The sequence below is a fragment of the Leptinotarsa decemlineata genome, unplaced genomic scaffold, assembly GCF_025532065.1.
Source record: "Leptinotarsa decemlineata unplaced genomic scaffold, Ldec_3_MD MMD2_tig00026369_RagTag_RagTag, whole genome shotgun sequence".
Classification (NCBI taxonomy): Eukaryota; Metazoa; Arthropoda; class Insecta; order Coleoptera; family Chrysomelidae; genus Leptinotarsa; species Leptinotarsa decemlineata.
The window spans coordinates 2,662,886-2,678,757 of record NW_027412709.1 but is presented as its reverse complement, the minus strand read 5'-3'; the positions used below and the strand labels follow the sequence as shown (position 1 = coordinate 2,678,757).

At 39.3% G+C, this 15,872-nt stretch overlaps 1 long non-coding RNA gene across 1 annotated transcript; it reads left to right on the top strand.

Annotated features, from left to right (window-relative positions):
* Positions 1-8,410: 8,410 nt before the first annotated feature.
* Positions 8,411-15,349, top strand: LOC141486727 (uncharacterized). The gene is made up of 2 exons (XR_012468009.1): positions 8,411-9,121; positions 14,880-15,349. It is a non-coding gene; the product is annotated as an uncharacterized lncRNA (long non-coding RNA).
* Positions 15,350-15,872: the final 523 nt, after the last annotated feature.

Below are 15,872 nucleotides of genomic sequence, written 5' to 3'. Positions count from 1 at the left end.
ACATTTTTAAACGTTTGTTTCAGTTTTTTTATCTGAGTTCAAGGTTCAGTTTTACGTTCAGTCTTGCCTGGCAGAACTAGAATAAAAAAATTATTGTCAAAAAAAACCGATTGATTCTAGGGTTGGTTACAATAATTCAATTTCAAAATATGATTCAATATCATCTCCATTCAATGTCATCTCTATAATCACCTTAAAAGTTGTAATTCACTTGAATGGATGACTATCAGTAATCAATAATAATTTTTGTCACCACTTTGTCTGAAAATCGTAACATATTAACAGGTGTTCCCCAAAGTAGTGTCCTGGGTCCTACTCTCTTTCTCTTATTCGTCAACGACATCTCTAATAGTAATCAACAACATTGTACTGTACAGTTTGCTGATGATACGTCCTTCTTATTGAGTTCTTCTTCTTGTGAAGGGTTATCTGACCAGGCTGATATTGCAGTTGCTAATATGTTTAATTACTGCGCCAGAAATGGCCTCGTACTAAATATCAGTAAATCTAATACCATTGTTTTCTCGCTTAGAGAAATGGACTGCAGTATATTGGTTAGAGCTAATACTAAATCTATTGTGCAGAAAAATCAGTCAAATTCTCAGGGTTGAACATCGATTCCCAATTATCCTGGAATGATCATATTGACTCTATTTCTATAAAATTATCCAAGCATTGTTTCGTCATTTGGAAATTCTTTCCCTATAAAGTTATTAAGTTACTACTATGCCTATGTTCACTCAAGTCTAAATTATTGCTTAGTCTGCTACGCAATTACTTAGTCTGTAATAGCAGCAAATTGAATGATTTGTTGATTGCTCAAAAAAAGATACTAAGAACCATGTGTTTCAAAAAATATGGTGATTCTTGTAAGCAGTTATTTACTGAGTTACAAATTTTTAACTGTGATATCCATGTATATTTTAAATTGTGTCACTTACATTAAGAATCATTACCATGAGTTTCAGCAAAGGGATACTATCCGCATAGATGCTGGTTATACTCTCAGGCAAAATTATAATCTGATAGTTCCTGTACACAAATTAACATCTGTATCAAACAGACCTCATGTTATATCTATAAAAATATTCAATAAACTTCCAACATTCATTAAGAAAACTTCAAATCCCACCAATTTCAAAAATAGCATTAAAAATATTCTCTACAAAAATGCCTTTTATTCACTTGATGAATATTGTCAAACTGATCTGGCTGCTTGACATCACGATTGTTTGCTTGTTAATATTCTACTGTTCATACTATGTATTTTTTTAATTGTTTTATATAATTATCTCCTACATCTACTATTGATTTAATTTTTTTTATGTTTGTTCCATATTTTATCACTTGATATTTTTCAACTCCAATCTTTAATGTGTATATGACGATTTCCATACTTGTAAAAAAGTCTCAGGAAAAATAAAGTATTGTATTGTATTGTATTGTATTGTTTCTTCGAAAGCACCGAAAAGACCGTTTCACAATTTCATTCTACATACACAGAATCGTTATCGGTTCAAAGTTCAAACTATTCTTTCACCTAATAAAGTAGACATATAAACAAGTCCTCGGATTCTAAGAATGACATAAAAATAGATATATATATATATATATATATATATATATATATATATATATATATATATATACAAACAGAGATTGTATCGAGTGTGCATGATATAAATCGAAAATTCAACAATTTGTGGACACAGCACTCCAAAAAGGGGGGCAAACCGCGGACACGTGTTTCTGGCTATTGGCCTCATCAGCGCGGTGCAGCCAAGTGTAAAGATGGGCAACACTTGTTTGCCGAAAACAGGAAACAACACATACGCACGGAGTCAACAACAGAAGCCAACCGCACATTTGTGGTTCCAGTTAGAAGACCTAGAATTCCCAGGCTACATCTAACATGACCACGGAGGCAGCTATAGCTACCTGCGTGACATCCGGGTCCAGGATATAAATACAAACAGAGATTGTATCGAGTGTGCATGATATAAATCGAAAATTCAACAATTTGTGGACACAGCACTCCAAAAAGGGGGGCAAACCGCGGACACGTGTTTCTGGCTATTGGCCTCATCAGCGCGGTGCAGCCAAGTGTAAAGATGGGCAACACTTGTTTGCCGAAAACAGGAAACAACACATACGCACGGAGTCAACAACAGAAGCCAACCGCACATTTGTGGTTCCAGTTAGAAGACCTAGAATTCCCAGGCTACAGCTATAGCTGCCTCCGTGGTCATGTTAGATGTAGCCTGGGAATTCTAGGTCTTCTAACTGGAACCACAAATGTGCGGTTGGCTTCTGTTGTTGACTCCGTGCGTATGTGTTGTTTCCTGTTTTCGGCAAACAAGTGTTGCCCATCTTTACACTTGGCTGCACCGCGCTGATGAGGCCAATAGCCAGAAACACGTGTCCGCGGTTTGCCCCCCTTTTTGGAGTGCTGTGTCCACAAATTGTTGAATTTTCGATTTATATCATGCACACTCGATACAATCTCTGTTTGTATTTATATCCTGGACCCGGATGTCACGCAGGTAGCTATAGCTGCCTCCGTGGTCATGTTAGATGTAGCCTGGGAATTCTAGGTCTTCTAACTGGAACCACAAATGTGCGGTTGGCTTCTGTTGTTGACTCCGTGCGTATGTGTTGTTTCCTGTTTTCGGCAAACAAGTGTTGCCCATCTTTACACTTGGCTGCACCGCGCTGATGAGGCCAATAGCCAGAAACACGTGTCCGCGGTTTGCCCCCCTTTTTGGAGTGCTGTGTCCACAAATTGTTGAATTTTCGATATATATATATATATATATATATATATATATATATATATATATATATATATATATATATATATATATATATATATATCTCTCTCTCTGTGCCTCAGTTCTAGCTTGACTTAACCTTACACTGTAAAAATGAATTCCATGACCGAACAACATTACTCTATAAAATGAATTCAATGACTGAACAAAAGAAGAAGAATATTATTTGATGTGTTGTTCTATACCCAACCGTGATACGGATAAAATAATCAAATCAAACAATATGGCTTTTGAATACACGTTTGACAGCGTTATTGAAGACTGCTCAGAAAAATCCCAGATCTATGAAAATATAAAATAGGAATTTGAATAATGATTGTGTTACAATCCATAAATGGAAATTGGAATCAAAAGGTTTCCGTGTGTTCAGATTATGTCGAAAATAATATAAAATGACTATTGGAAAACCAGAACGTTATACCTTTTTCTTCCAAATGTCATGGTCGTGTTTGAATTCATGCTCCTCTGTCGAAAGATGATATGCAAATGTAGAATTGGTCTTCACAGTCACTCCTATGTTCGTTTGTTCTTTGGGAAAAGGCTCTCCCCGTTTGGCCTATATAATCGCTCATTTTTTGACATGGGCAGACTTGGACGTGGCTTACCAGACAAATAATAATTCGAACAATTAAAAACACAAACAAAACTTCAGAGTCGTATAGATCAGAAGTATATGACTTGACTTGTGGTTCTTTCTCAAAACTTTATATTGGCATATGTTGCCAATGTTGTGATATGTTGTGTTATGTCAATCTGAACTTTCAATGATCTCATCATGCTTTCCAAGTTGAAGAACTTAAAATCCTGTTAATACAATTCTCAACATGAATATCATACGCGTTTGTTGGGCAATTTTATTTTTCTGTAAAATCACAATATGCCTCAAATTCTTATGAATGTTTGGGGGTCCATACTTGTGATGGGGTGTGGTGGCAACGATGATACTTCTCATTTGAAAACAAGAAGAATATAATATCTAAGGTCGGTCGGTAGCCAAGCGGTTCGGCGTGGGTGATTTGTTCACTCACTCGAATTGACTGCCGTGTTGGTCGGTGGTTTAAGCCCTAGTCTGAACGATCGATCTTCACTTGCTATCGTCCAACCCGTGTTAGGAATCACACGTTAAAAGGTAAGACCTCGTTAATCCTTTGCTCGCACAAGTTTTGACTTCTGAGGGTTGTCGTTCGTAGGGGTGCAACAGCTGGTTAACGGAAAAACAGATTTTAAACAGACTTTTTTAAACAGATAACATCTTGGAAACGTTTACTGAAATGGGTAGAGGTCTGATTCCATAAGAATAACTGTTGTAGGGTTTTTTCTACAACTATTTAGTTTAGAGACATTCCATTTCGTTATTGATTTTTATTTTGTATTATAAATTTTTGGTAGGAAACTAACTTTTTATAACTGCATTGTCGAGCAGTCGTCCAAAATATCCATCTGCTTGGGTTTTTATGTTAATTCTTTCATTTTCATTTATACTTAGCATTTTTGTATTTTTTCATTACATATCATTGGAATGCTCTTTTCTCTCCAAACGATAGTTTATTGCTGAAATTGGTATTTAGAACGACAGGCACCACTTGAGATGTTTTGAGTAGGTACTCATTGTTAACACTTTCATGGATTTAGATAAAGAATTAGGGCACGAGTGGTTGATCTTTCTCGACTAAATATGACTCGTCCTTTTGTCAGTGAGAAAGTTATTCCCAATACAATTTTTAGCCAAGGCATTCATTCATTCGGTTCTGAGATTTTGGCCGGGAACTAATCCTAATTCTGATTCTGCTCGCCACGAGGTTACACTGTTATTTTCTATTTGTTCATTTGTTGGTGTTATTAATAACCTTTATTATTTATAAAAAGCTGTGTCTGACTGATTAATAATTTACCTATCACAAGTCCCCGACACTGCTTTTTCTCTTTGCCTATTTTAAAATGTTTCCCCATATCTTTAATTGAATGTAATGAGAGATTCACTATTGAGTTATTCCTCTAGATTACAACTGAATAATTCTGACTGGGATGTCACCAACCTATTCAATAAAATTATTAGCATGTTAAAAAAGATGAGGTTCCATATTGTTTCATATTGTTGACCATGTAAATGCAACAGAATATCAACAGATATCAATAACAGTGGATCAAAAAAAAAATGAATGAATCGCAAAAGCGAGATTAAATCTCATGAAAACCGTTTATTTTTCAACACCATCCACGAAAACAAAATCATTAGCTCACATTATTTAGCACTGGTTCACGATGGCATCTGCCTTTCACTCCATTCGACTCGACAAAAATTCAACCTTGAATAGTTCAGGTTTTCTCATTTCGGTGTTCGCCTCGGGGAATTTATTGCGAACGTAAATCATCGTCTGTCGCTACTCATTATATAACCGAGTTTTTTAACGTTTCAGATTTCGGGGAATCGAAATATTTTTCAATATTACCAAGTATTAACAACAAAATATTGCTTCTGTGATCATTACTAGATTATGAAAGTCGTTAGCAACTTACTGATTTTAAATGTGTTTTTGACATAGATTAAATAATCTCTTTGGTTTCTACTCCTTGTCCAAATAATGGCAGTTCATTTGCCTAAATGAGGTACTCTTCTTTTGATTGATTGATTTTGTTCACCTGTACAGAGTGGTATTAAGAAAGTATATCTTTTTATTCTAATAGAATTGGTGTGTTATTATATATTCCGTGCTAGGAATCTGTTTTTTTAAATCTGTTTTTCTGGTAGAAGACCTAGTTGGTCCAATTTCGACTTCTGTGGGTTGTCGTTCTTAGGGGTGTGACACCTGGTTAGCGGAAAAACAGATTTAGATACAAACACAATTATTATGTGAGTGATGGGATAATGAAAATGTAATGCCAAACAAACAGAAAGTAAGTAGGAAAAACGATTATGGTTCAAGACTCACAAAACTCGTAAAACTCCAGGGAAATTTATAAAAGTCTCGAATGATGTATAAATCACAAAAATGAATGAGCTTTAAGAAGTTGTTGATGTCAATAGAATAACTGTTGCCAATGTGATGATGAATGAAGTTTATATTCAGTTTTTTGTCATGAACTTGTTGCTACTTATGTTTTATGAAACAAAACTCATTCTTGTAGTAAACATCGTAGTGTTATATTGACCTCTCTGGAAATTTTCACCTTCCGCAATCTGAAAAAATATATTATAATGGAGAACTACTTCATACAGGTGTAGAAAAGGCAAACTTCTAGATCGCCCTGATGTTACTGTGTAAATTTAATGCACTTTTCAGGAAATGCACTCTTCATCAATTATTGTATCTGATAATATTTCCTATCAAAAAAAGAATTGTTTTAGGGACAAATATCTGCCTCCGTTTTCAGAATCAAAAAAATCAAATGTATCTTGCAGTTTTTCTTTCTTCGATTCGTTTTATTCTCAAATTTCCTTTGTCATCTCTCGGGGGTTGTGGACTTGGCTTGAAAAAAAATATGGATAAATAGGAAATTACAACAGAGAACCGCTTGTTCTTAATGTGTCGATTGTTTCAGAAGTGAATCAAAACATAATCAAATTTCACATATGAATAATTTTTGAGATCTGTTTGACAACGTAAGTATTTGTATAATTTCTTTGCTCTTTTTTGATAAGCAAAATTATTAAATACTTTGAATTTACGCAGTAACTCATGTGGATGAACCAAAAATTTACCCTATATGAAGTTATCCACTACAGTTTTTCTATTTTTGCAGATTGTAGAAAGTGAAAATACCCAAAAAAAGAACGATACAAATCAATCGGTACGCCACTGACCATTCGGGTATTTCCGTAAATGTAGCTACTAACTTCACATACTATTTTCCATTGCGGAAGCTATACGGAAATTTAATAAAGATATCAAAGGTATGTCGATATTCGCCTTTCTTCTTTATTTTTGAAATTTCTAAAAGTGAGGCAATTGGAGTGAATTTGTTTGCCAGACGTATTTTATCCTTTGTCAGTACAAACTGAACCAGACTTTTTTAACAAAACACCATGATGGGGGACAAGTTGGAGAGCATGTTCTTGTTAATTGGATCCTACTCTAAGTACTTGGTCGAACTGTAATTTTAGGCGATGTAAATTATACAGTGATAATAATATTTGTTATTTCGTACTGAATATTTCATACCTATTAATAGTATTTATTATCCCGTGGGTTGGGCTACCTATCGGGCGCGTCCCCAGGTAGCGGATAGGGGAACGGCCAGGGGACTGGAGGTCCTATCCGGGAAGCCAATGTGGCCTAACGGACGGGGTTGACGGACTTCTGGTCAGTGGCAGAAATAAGTAGGGTGAGGGGAACTGAAACCCCCCAAAAGCCCTGCAAAACATGCCACCGCGGACCAGCCTACCCAAGCTAAGATGTAAGGAATCGTGTCGACAGCTGAATGGCCGCAGGGTTATATGCGGTTACGAATGATCCCCTTGAGGAACCGGGCGAAACCTCATTGTAACTAGCCTTCCTCTGGTAATGCGGGGCTCTGCTAGAGGTGACCCTTGCTACTCGTGGGAACATACATGGACACTAAAGGAAAGACAAAAAACCAACCAATCTCGAGGCTGGACAGCAATGATCACCTCAATTTAGGGCGGGGGCTGGGGATGAACAGAATTGCTCGCCCCAAGCTACCGCTCAGAAAGAGGCTGGACATAGCAGACCACCTCGCGATGCAACGCAAAGGCCAAGGCGTAAGCGTATCAGCGGCGCCGAGGCCAAGAGGAGGAAGAGAGCGAAAGAGGCAGAAGTGGCAGCAACTATGAGTGCACCCTTCCCCTCTCCCACTCCATCCTCAACAACAAGGGCACCTCTTGCGGAGGGCGCCAAGAGCTCCGCCTTGGAAAAAGACAAGGAACCGGCTGCCACATCAGGAAAGCGTCCTCACGCGAGTACCTCCACGGAGGGAACCCCAAGAAGATTGAAGAAGCTGCGCAGCGACAGAAATGTCGCTGCACCTTCTAAAACCTTCGTGGAGGCCGCCTTGAGACACCTCAAGGTATCCATCATAGATGAGACTAACCCGTACGGTAAGGTTACCGCAGAACGAGAGAGTCTCATCAAAAAACAACTGTTGGAGGAGCTGGACAAGATCATCTTCTCGGCCTCCAGCAACAACAGCAAACCGCCCACGTTCAAGTCGTGGACATACTCCGGTGAAATCATCAGAGTGGTCTGCGATGACGACGTGACGCTAGAGTGGCTGAAGAAAGCCACATTGAATATTAAGCCATGGGAGGAGGCATCACTTGCGGTCGTCAGTGTGGATAAGCTCCCGAAGTTTACCAAAGCCTCACTCTGGATCCCGGAGGACGTCCACAAGACAACATCCGGTGAAAAGGAGAGGGTGATGGGTTGGCTAAAGGCGCAGAATCCTGACCTGAAGGTAGCAAGATGGTGCACCTTCCATCATGAGGTTAAGATGAACCCACAAGGACACCTCTTCGTCTTCGGGATCGGAGACGATGATATGGCTGTCCTGAAGAAGAAGTCGATGAGGTTAAGCTACGCGTTTACCTCACTGACTATTAGGGCAACAATGAAAGAAACAGAGGGTACCTCTGAAGACGCTAGGTCCTTGGAAGTTGAACCACCTAAAGTGGATATTGACCCCAAGGCCACCATGGGTCCCGAAAAGGAAGTCGAAGCATCTGAACAGATGACATTCGATGACCTGACGGAGGAGGCACCCAAAAACAGCGAGGCCACTCCCCCTTAGCAGGGGAGCAGATGGACCTCTAAAGGTAACTTTGTATCCAACAACTGTCTCATGGGCAAGGACGTTGGAAAAAAAGTAAAAATAATACAATGCAACCTCCAATACAAAAAGGCGGCAACGGCAATACTATGTCGCCACCTTGATGTATTGGAGGAGGCAATAGCTTTGATCCAGGAGCCCTGGATAATAAATACCAAAATTACTGGTTTCAGTAGTTTAACTGGTCAAATTTTCAGCTTACCAAGCAACCAGCAACCTAGGACGGCTGTCTACGTTCCTAGGAAATACAGAGCGTTTCCGATGGCATTATTCAGCACCTCAAATCTCACTGCGGTCAAAGTTGAATGTCCAGTTGGGAAAGGCAAATATTATGGCGTTGATAATCGCATTGGTGTACCTCCCTTCAGTTGCAGCCACCCTACCACCGACCAGAGAAATGGAGGTACTAGTGGACCACTGCCTCAACCAGAGATTGGAGCTCATATTGGGTTGCGACTCAAACTCTCACCACGTGAGCTGGGGCAGCAAAGATATCAACGCCCGAGGTAAGTCACTATATGAATATATAATACAGAAAGATCTAACAATCTTGAACAGAGGCACGGAGCCAACATTTATTAATGCCCGTAGCAAAACGTTAATAGATATCACGCTCATGACAGCCGAAATATCAAACAAAATCCAAAACTGGCAAGTCTCGGACCATATCTCTATGTCAGACCTCCGCTGGCTGACCTATACGGTAAGCCAGGATCTCAGGACTACTGTAAAATCCCATGACCCGAAGAGGACGGATGTAGCTCTCTACAATCGACTCTTAAGAGGAGCTCTGCGGGAAACAGAGGTCCTGACTCCTGGCAACAATGAAGAACTGGAAAGGTACACAGTATCTATCCACAACAAAATAGACACTGCCTATAAGGAATCCTGTCCAATGAGGATGGTTCAAACGCATGGCACAACCAACACATGGTGGTGCCCTGAATTGGAACACCTCAGGAAAACAGCGAGAACGACCTTCAACAAGGCAAAACGTACAAGACTCGAAGAGGACTGGGTTATATATCAAGCCAACCTCAGAGAGTTCAAAAAAGTCTGCAGACGAAAACAAAGAGAAGCCTGGAGAGCCTATTGTGAGGCAGTCGAAGACTTTCCACTAGCTTCTAGGCTACAGAAGGCACTCTCAAATGACCACCATAAAACTATCGGCATCCTGACGAGGGAAAATGGCGACAAAGCCGCCAACCTCCAATAGAGTGCTGAGATTCTTATGGAAACTCACTTCCCAGGTTCTGTCTTTCCTGGAACGGCGAACTGGATGGATGTACCAATAACACCCTCACAATATGACCGGCAATATGCTAGTACAGTAATTGATGAGGACAAAATAAGATGGGCTATATCGGGCTGTTCCTCCTTCAAGTCACCAGGGCCTGACGGTATAAGACCAGCCCTACTTCAGTGGGGACTGGACACTCTTATGCCACACCTAGTTGGAATATTCAGAGCCTCTCTAGGTCTGAGGTATATTCCCAGTAAGTGGAGAGAAGTAAGAGTAGTATTTATACCCAAACCAGGTAGGATGGACTACACCCTACCAAAAGCATTCCGACCAATTAGTCTCACATCGTTTTTCTTAAAAACCATGGAGAGGTTATGTGAGCGGTATATAAGAGATGAAGTATTTGTTAACAACCCACTTCATCCAAATCAGCATGCATATACCCCGGGAAGGTCTACTGATTCGGCCCTTCACCATGTGGTTGGCAGAATCGAGAGATCATTGGACAACAAAGAATCCACCCTAGGTATATTCATAGATATTGAGGGAGCGTTTGATAAAACAACCTTTCCAACAATTACCCAGCAACTACACTCCAGGAATGTACCCCTGGTAGTAGGAGAATGGATACTCCAGATGCTCTCTAGCAGACCAATAAGTATTCATGTAGAAGACATCACAGTAAAAGGACTGGTCATGAGGGGATGTCCACAGGGAGGGGTCTTATCACCCCTTCTCTGGAACATAGTTCTGGATACCCTAATTAATCACCTTAACAAAAATGGATTCTACACAATTGCATACGCAAATGACATAGTTATCTTGCAGAACGACAAATTTGTAAACACACTGTGCGATAGAGCGCAGGATGGGCTCAAATTGATAGAAACATGGTGTAAGGAACACTCACTGTCGATCAATCCCAAGAAGACTGAGATGGTCCTTTTCACCAGGAAAAGAAGTTTAACGGGCTTAAAACCTCCCGAAATCTTCAAAAGCCAACTAAACTTCTCTGAAGACGTGAAATACCTTGGTATTATCCTCGACAAGAAGCTAACATGGAATTCTCATCTGCAGAGTAGAGCAAAAAAAGCATACGTGGCTTATGAGCAATGTCGGAGGACAGTGGGACGCGCATGGGGTCTTTCACCCCGTGTAGTCGCCTGGATCTACACTGCAATAATAAGACATATGTTAACGTATGGAGCCATTGCATGGGGACCGAAAGTTCTACAAGCAACGGCCGTCCAAAAATTATATCAAATACAGCGACTGGCTTGTTTAAACATGAGCCATGAGAACAACACCAACCGCGGCAATGGAATTAATCACGGGTCTAAACCCTCTGGATCTGTACGTTAAGGAGGTTGCGTTAATGGCCATGGTACGATTGCACACGGCTGGTGTAAACCTAGAAGTAGGAATGGGTCGATTGAGGTTGGGCCTATGACGGGAAGCGCTTACTGCGCAACCTCTGCTGCAGGCAACAAGTGATGCAATTGAACCCAGGTTTGTGTTTAATAAACCCTACAAAATACAAATTAAGCAGAACACAGAGTCAGATGCTACAAATGCAATACAGATTTATACAGATGGCTCAAAAACCAAAGAAGGCTCAGGATGTGGAGTGTACTCCAGATCACTAAGCCTAAGGATTAAGTGGGGAATGGGAAGAAATACCAGCGTGGTCCAAACAGAACTGGCTGGTATCTCAATCGCCACAAAAGAAATAACCAAGAAAAGAATTTCTGGCAAAAACATAACAATCTGCACTGATAGCAGACAAGCACTATTAGCCTTGAACAGACACCGTGTTACTTCAGGGCTAGCACTAGAGTGCCACCAAGATTTAGCCAAAGCCTCGGTAGATAATAACATTATCCTGAGGTGGGTTAAAGGGCACGACAGGAGTAAAGGTAATCGCGTTGCCGACTCTTTAGCCAAGGAAGCGGCTGGACTAAGAATTTTAGGACCAAGTGGCACCCACGGCCTGATGACTTCGACAATTGCGGAACTAGTCAAATGTTACACCCATACTCAATATTTAAAGAGATGGGATGAAATCAAAGGATGTAATCTTGCCAGGATCACCTTGGGCGAACCTGGGAAGCTGGCGCCGCGCCGAAGTAATATCTGGCGATGACCAGGAAAAATCTACGCCTTACAGTAGGATTTCTGACTGGCCACTGTCAGCTAAGGAAACACCTACATAATATGGGGCTAGTGGACACACCTCTATGCAGGATGTGTGAACAGGAAGATGAGACTGTCAGGCATGTCCTGTGCGAGTGCCCGGAGTTATCGTCAATAAGAAAGTGTGTGTTCGGCGAATCTTAGCCTACACCTGCCGATATAAAGGAGATGTCTCCCAGCGACCTGTCCACCTGCCTGGAAAGGACAGGATGGACGACGACTTAGGAGGACAACTCCTCGGGAGGATGTACAATGGGTCACATGTGGCCTAAGTGCGTGGGCTTACACTCACCCTCCCTACTCTACAGATAGTATTTATTATGACGGACGAAGTTTTGACTAACCTTAAAGACTGACCAAAAATTCCAGAGTCTTTGAAACATGATGCAGTTTACTCTCAACTCACTGATTATGCAAATAGAACTACTTGTGAGAGAAACAAATTTTATTTTCATATAGCGTATTATGTTAGTGTAGCCTTAGTGTGTAGATTCAGGAAGAAGTATGACTATTTCGATCGTTATTCATGTAAAAAAACGCAATAAGTGAATCTGAATCTGAGTCCTCAACTCGGACAGGATCAGCGTTTCGCTCTTCAGACCAGTGCTGAACGCTCTAAAAAAGGTAAAAAGTAAAACAAAATAGCAGAATGAAACCCATTGAAAAAAGAAGATAATATAACAAAAATTAATAATAAATTACGGTCGATTTGAAGTAGGGAAGTGGAAGGGGGTGAGTTTTTAAGGATCAAAATTGGTTTATCTCGATTTCCGGCAAAACTACAAGTCTTACGGAAAAAAGTTGAATAGCAAAATTGTAGGTAATAAAAAGATTTACAACTTTTGTAGATATACTTTTTTCATTTAACCTCAAAATTCATGTAAAAATTTCAAATAACAAAGTTTTTGGTTTTTTATTTTCATCTTTCATAAAAAAAAATACGCTGTAATTTTTTGGATTTGAAATCTTAATTTTTTCACCTTATTATGATTCAGTATTCACTGTCGAACTACTAGGGTCAATTAAAGTCACACAGGAAGATCAACTAATTAGTTTCGACGTGTAAATCCTTTACACCAACATTCCGGTCGAAGAAGCACTCCAAATCATACAGAGAAAGTTATCCGAAGACGGGAACCTGAAAGAGAGAACGAATCTACCTATAGAAGTAATTATGGATCCACTAGGATGGTGTGTACAAAACTGTTATTTCCAACTGAAGGACGAATTCTTTACACAAGATGAGGGACTGCCAATGGGATCGCCACTTTCACCAGTCATAGCCAACACATATATGGAATGGTTTGAAACTCTGGCCATTGAAGAAGCCCACAAGAAACCTCAAGTCTGGTTGAGATATGTTGACGACACCTTCATAATATGGAACCATGTGAATACTGATCTAGACGCCTTCCTGAAACACATCAAGAGCATGAGACCCTTCCATCACTTTCACAATGGAGAAGGAAATCCACAACGTATTGCCATTCTTAGACGTTTTGGTTAAGAGGACTGACACTAAGTGGGAAACATCTGTATACCGAAAACCCACTCACACGGCACAGTATCTGAACCACGAATCCAACCACCATCAATCGACTAAAAGAGGAATCATCAAGGCTCTATCAGACCATGCTTTCGGGCTCTGTAATACAAAGGAAGGTCTCGAGAAGGAACTAGATATCATCAAAAATGATCTTCAACGGAATGGCTACTCCAAAGCGATGGTACAAAAGACTTTGGCTAGAAGACAGCAGGAACCTCACAAGGAAGAGAAACCGTCACAACCAGTGGATTATCGGAGAGGATAAGAGGAATTGGTTCCAAGTCCAACATCAGAACCTGCTTCAGATCCAGTAACACTATCCGTAGCAGCCTCACGAAAACCAGGCCACCAAACGCGGACTGCGATTCCAAGAATTGCATTTACCGGATACAATGTGAGTGCGGAAAATCCTATATTGGTGAAAGAGGTTATTGAATGTTCGCATTGCCGAGCACAAAAAGACACACAGCGAGGGGAAACCAGTAAATCAGGAATAGCAGACCATGTTTGGACCCATCAACACAACATCGAGTGGTCCCAAGCTGAAATCATACACAGAAAGGAACATGGTTTAGGAGAAAATTCAAGAAAGCCGCATAGGTGTTGTCCAACAACATATTCAGCCAAGCTAGCGTAGAGATACGCAACATATGGAAACCTATCATCAAGCGAAAAATGGCCAACTCCTGCCAAACGGTCATCTCCCACTGAACCAGTGAAGCTGAAAAAAATGGAAAGCGAGGGTAAGTGAAAGTACTCGAACGACCCATAAATAGTCATCTCTCGGAGGAATCAGTCCAGTCATCACCCGAAGACGATTATAGATACCAACAATTGAAACGTCGTGAACTAACGTGGCTTGGAATCTCTTAACTTTTTATGCTTATTTTCATTTTTATTTCTTCATTTTTATTTTTTGTTCAATCGTTCTATTTTACTTGTATTTATTTAATTTCACTATTATTTCATTTCAGGTTATTTTTTGCTTAATATAATTGTTATTTTCATCTATTCATTTTTGATTCTTCTTTTTTTAGTTGTTTCAGGGATTTCAAATCATTTTTTATATTGGACAATGGAAGTCCGAACTAGTGAAAAACTGTCATTGTTGTGGGTCAAAATATTGATCTTTTCGTCCTTATGAATCGATTAAATGCAAATAATTATGACATTTATTTTCTCAAGCCAGGTTTTGGAAATGTGAAACATCAATTTTTCACGTCTGATAATTTTAAATACGAATCTTTCAAAAATATCGTTGTATTTCTGCACTGTTTTTCAGGTTGCGCGATATAAGATCTGGATTTGTCGGAAAAGGAGAGAAAAGTTTCCTAAGTTCATCATTAGATGCTAAACATTTGTCAAATTTGCCCAATTTTTTTTATAAAAAAAATGCAATCAAAGAAGATATCGAAAAAAATGGATTACAACTGATCAAATCTATTTATAAGTACCGAAAACATGGTTTAAAATGCACATATTTGTGCTCAAATTGTCATGGCTCTGAAAAATGCTCTAATGTGGAAAGAATCCTACGATTCAGATGAAATTGTGGATGAAGAAGCAATGCGGACTGGAAATAATATCGGAGACGAAGATGGTGATGGTCTTGAAGATTTTGAAGATCTGCTAAAATCGGAAACGTTTGTCGAGTCTAACGACGAAGGAATGCAATCAAAGATACAACTAATGAATTAAAAATATTATTATGAATGGATAACATAATCAATAAAAAGTATCTAAATTCAAGAATACGATTTTGTTCTCTTCTCTATTCCTTTTTCAATGGGTTTCATACTACTATAACTTTTTTGGTTTCAAAAATTATCGATCCTGGTCTACTTGCCAGATGAAGTAATTGGCTTTGTCAAAAGCTCGATTTATCTTGTCTAGCTTGAATAGTTGTAAGCCACAATATATCCTGGTGGGTAGTGGAGTGTCTATTTAACCTACTCGACTATTGTTCTCATATCTCAACCTGCACTACCATTTGGTAGTGCAAATTTTTGGAAGTTGATAACATTCACCATTATTATATTAAACTCCTTTTTTCCAATGTAATTATTCAGTTTTTACTTCATATCTCATTTTTATTCGGAAGATTTGAGAAATTTCAAATTTGTTTGATGTTTCAATGATGAAAATATCTTTAATGACTTAAAAACAATCTTAACATTAGTATGCTTATGATTTTCATTTACTCTCACTTAGAAAATCGTCTTTTATAATACGTGTATCAACAGGTGAAAATTGATTTTTTTTACTAAATTGCTTT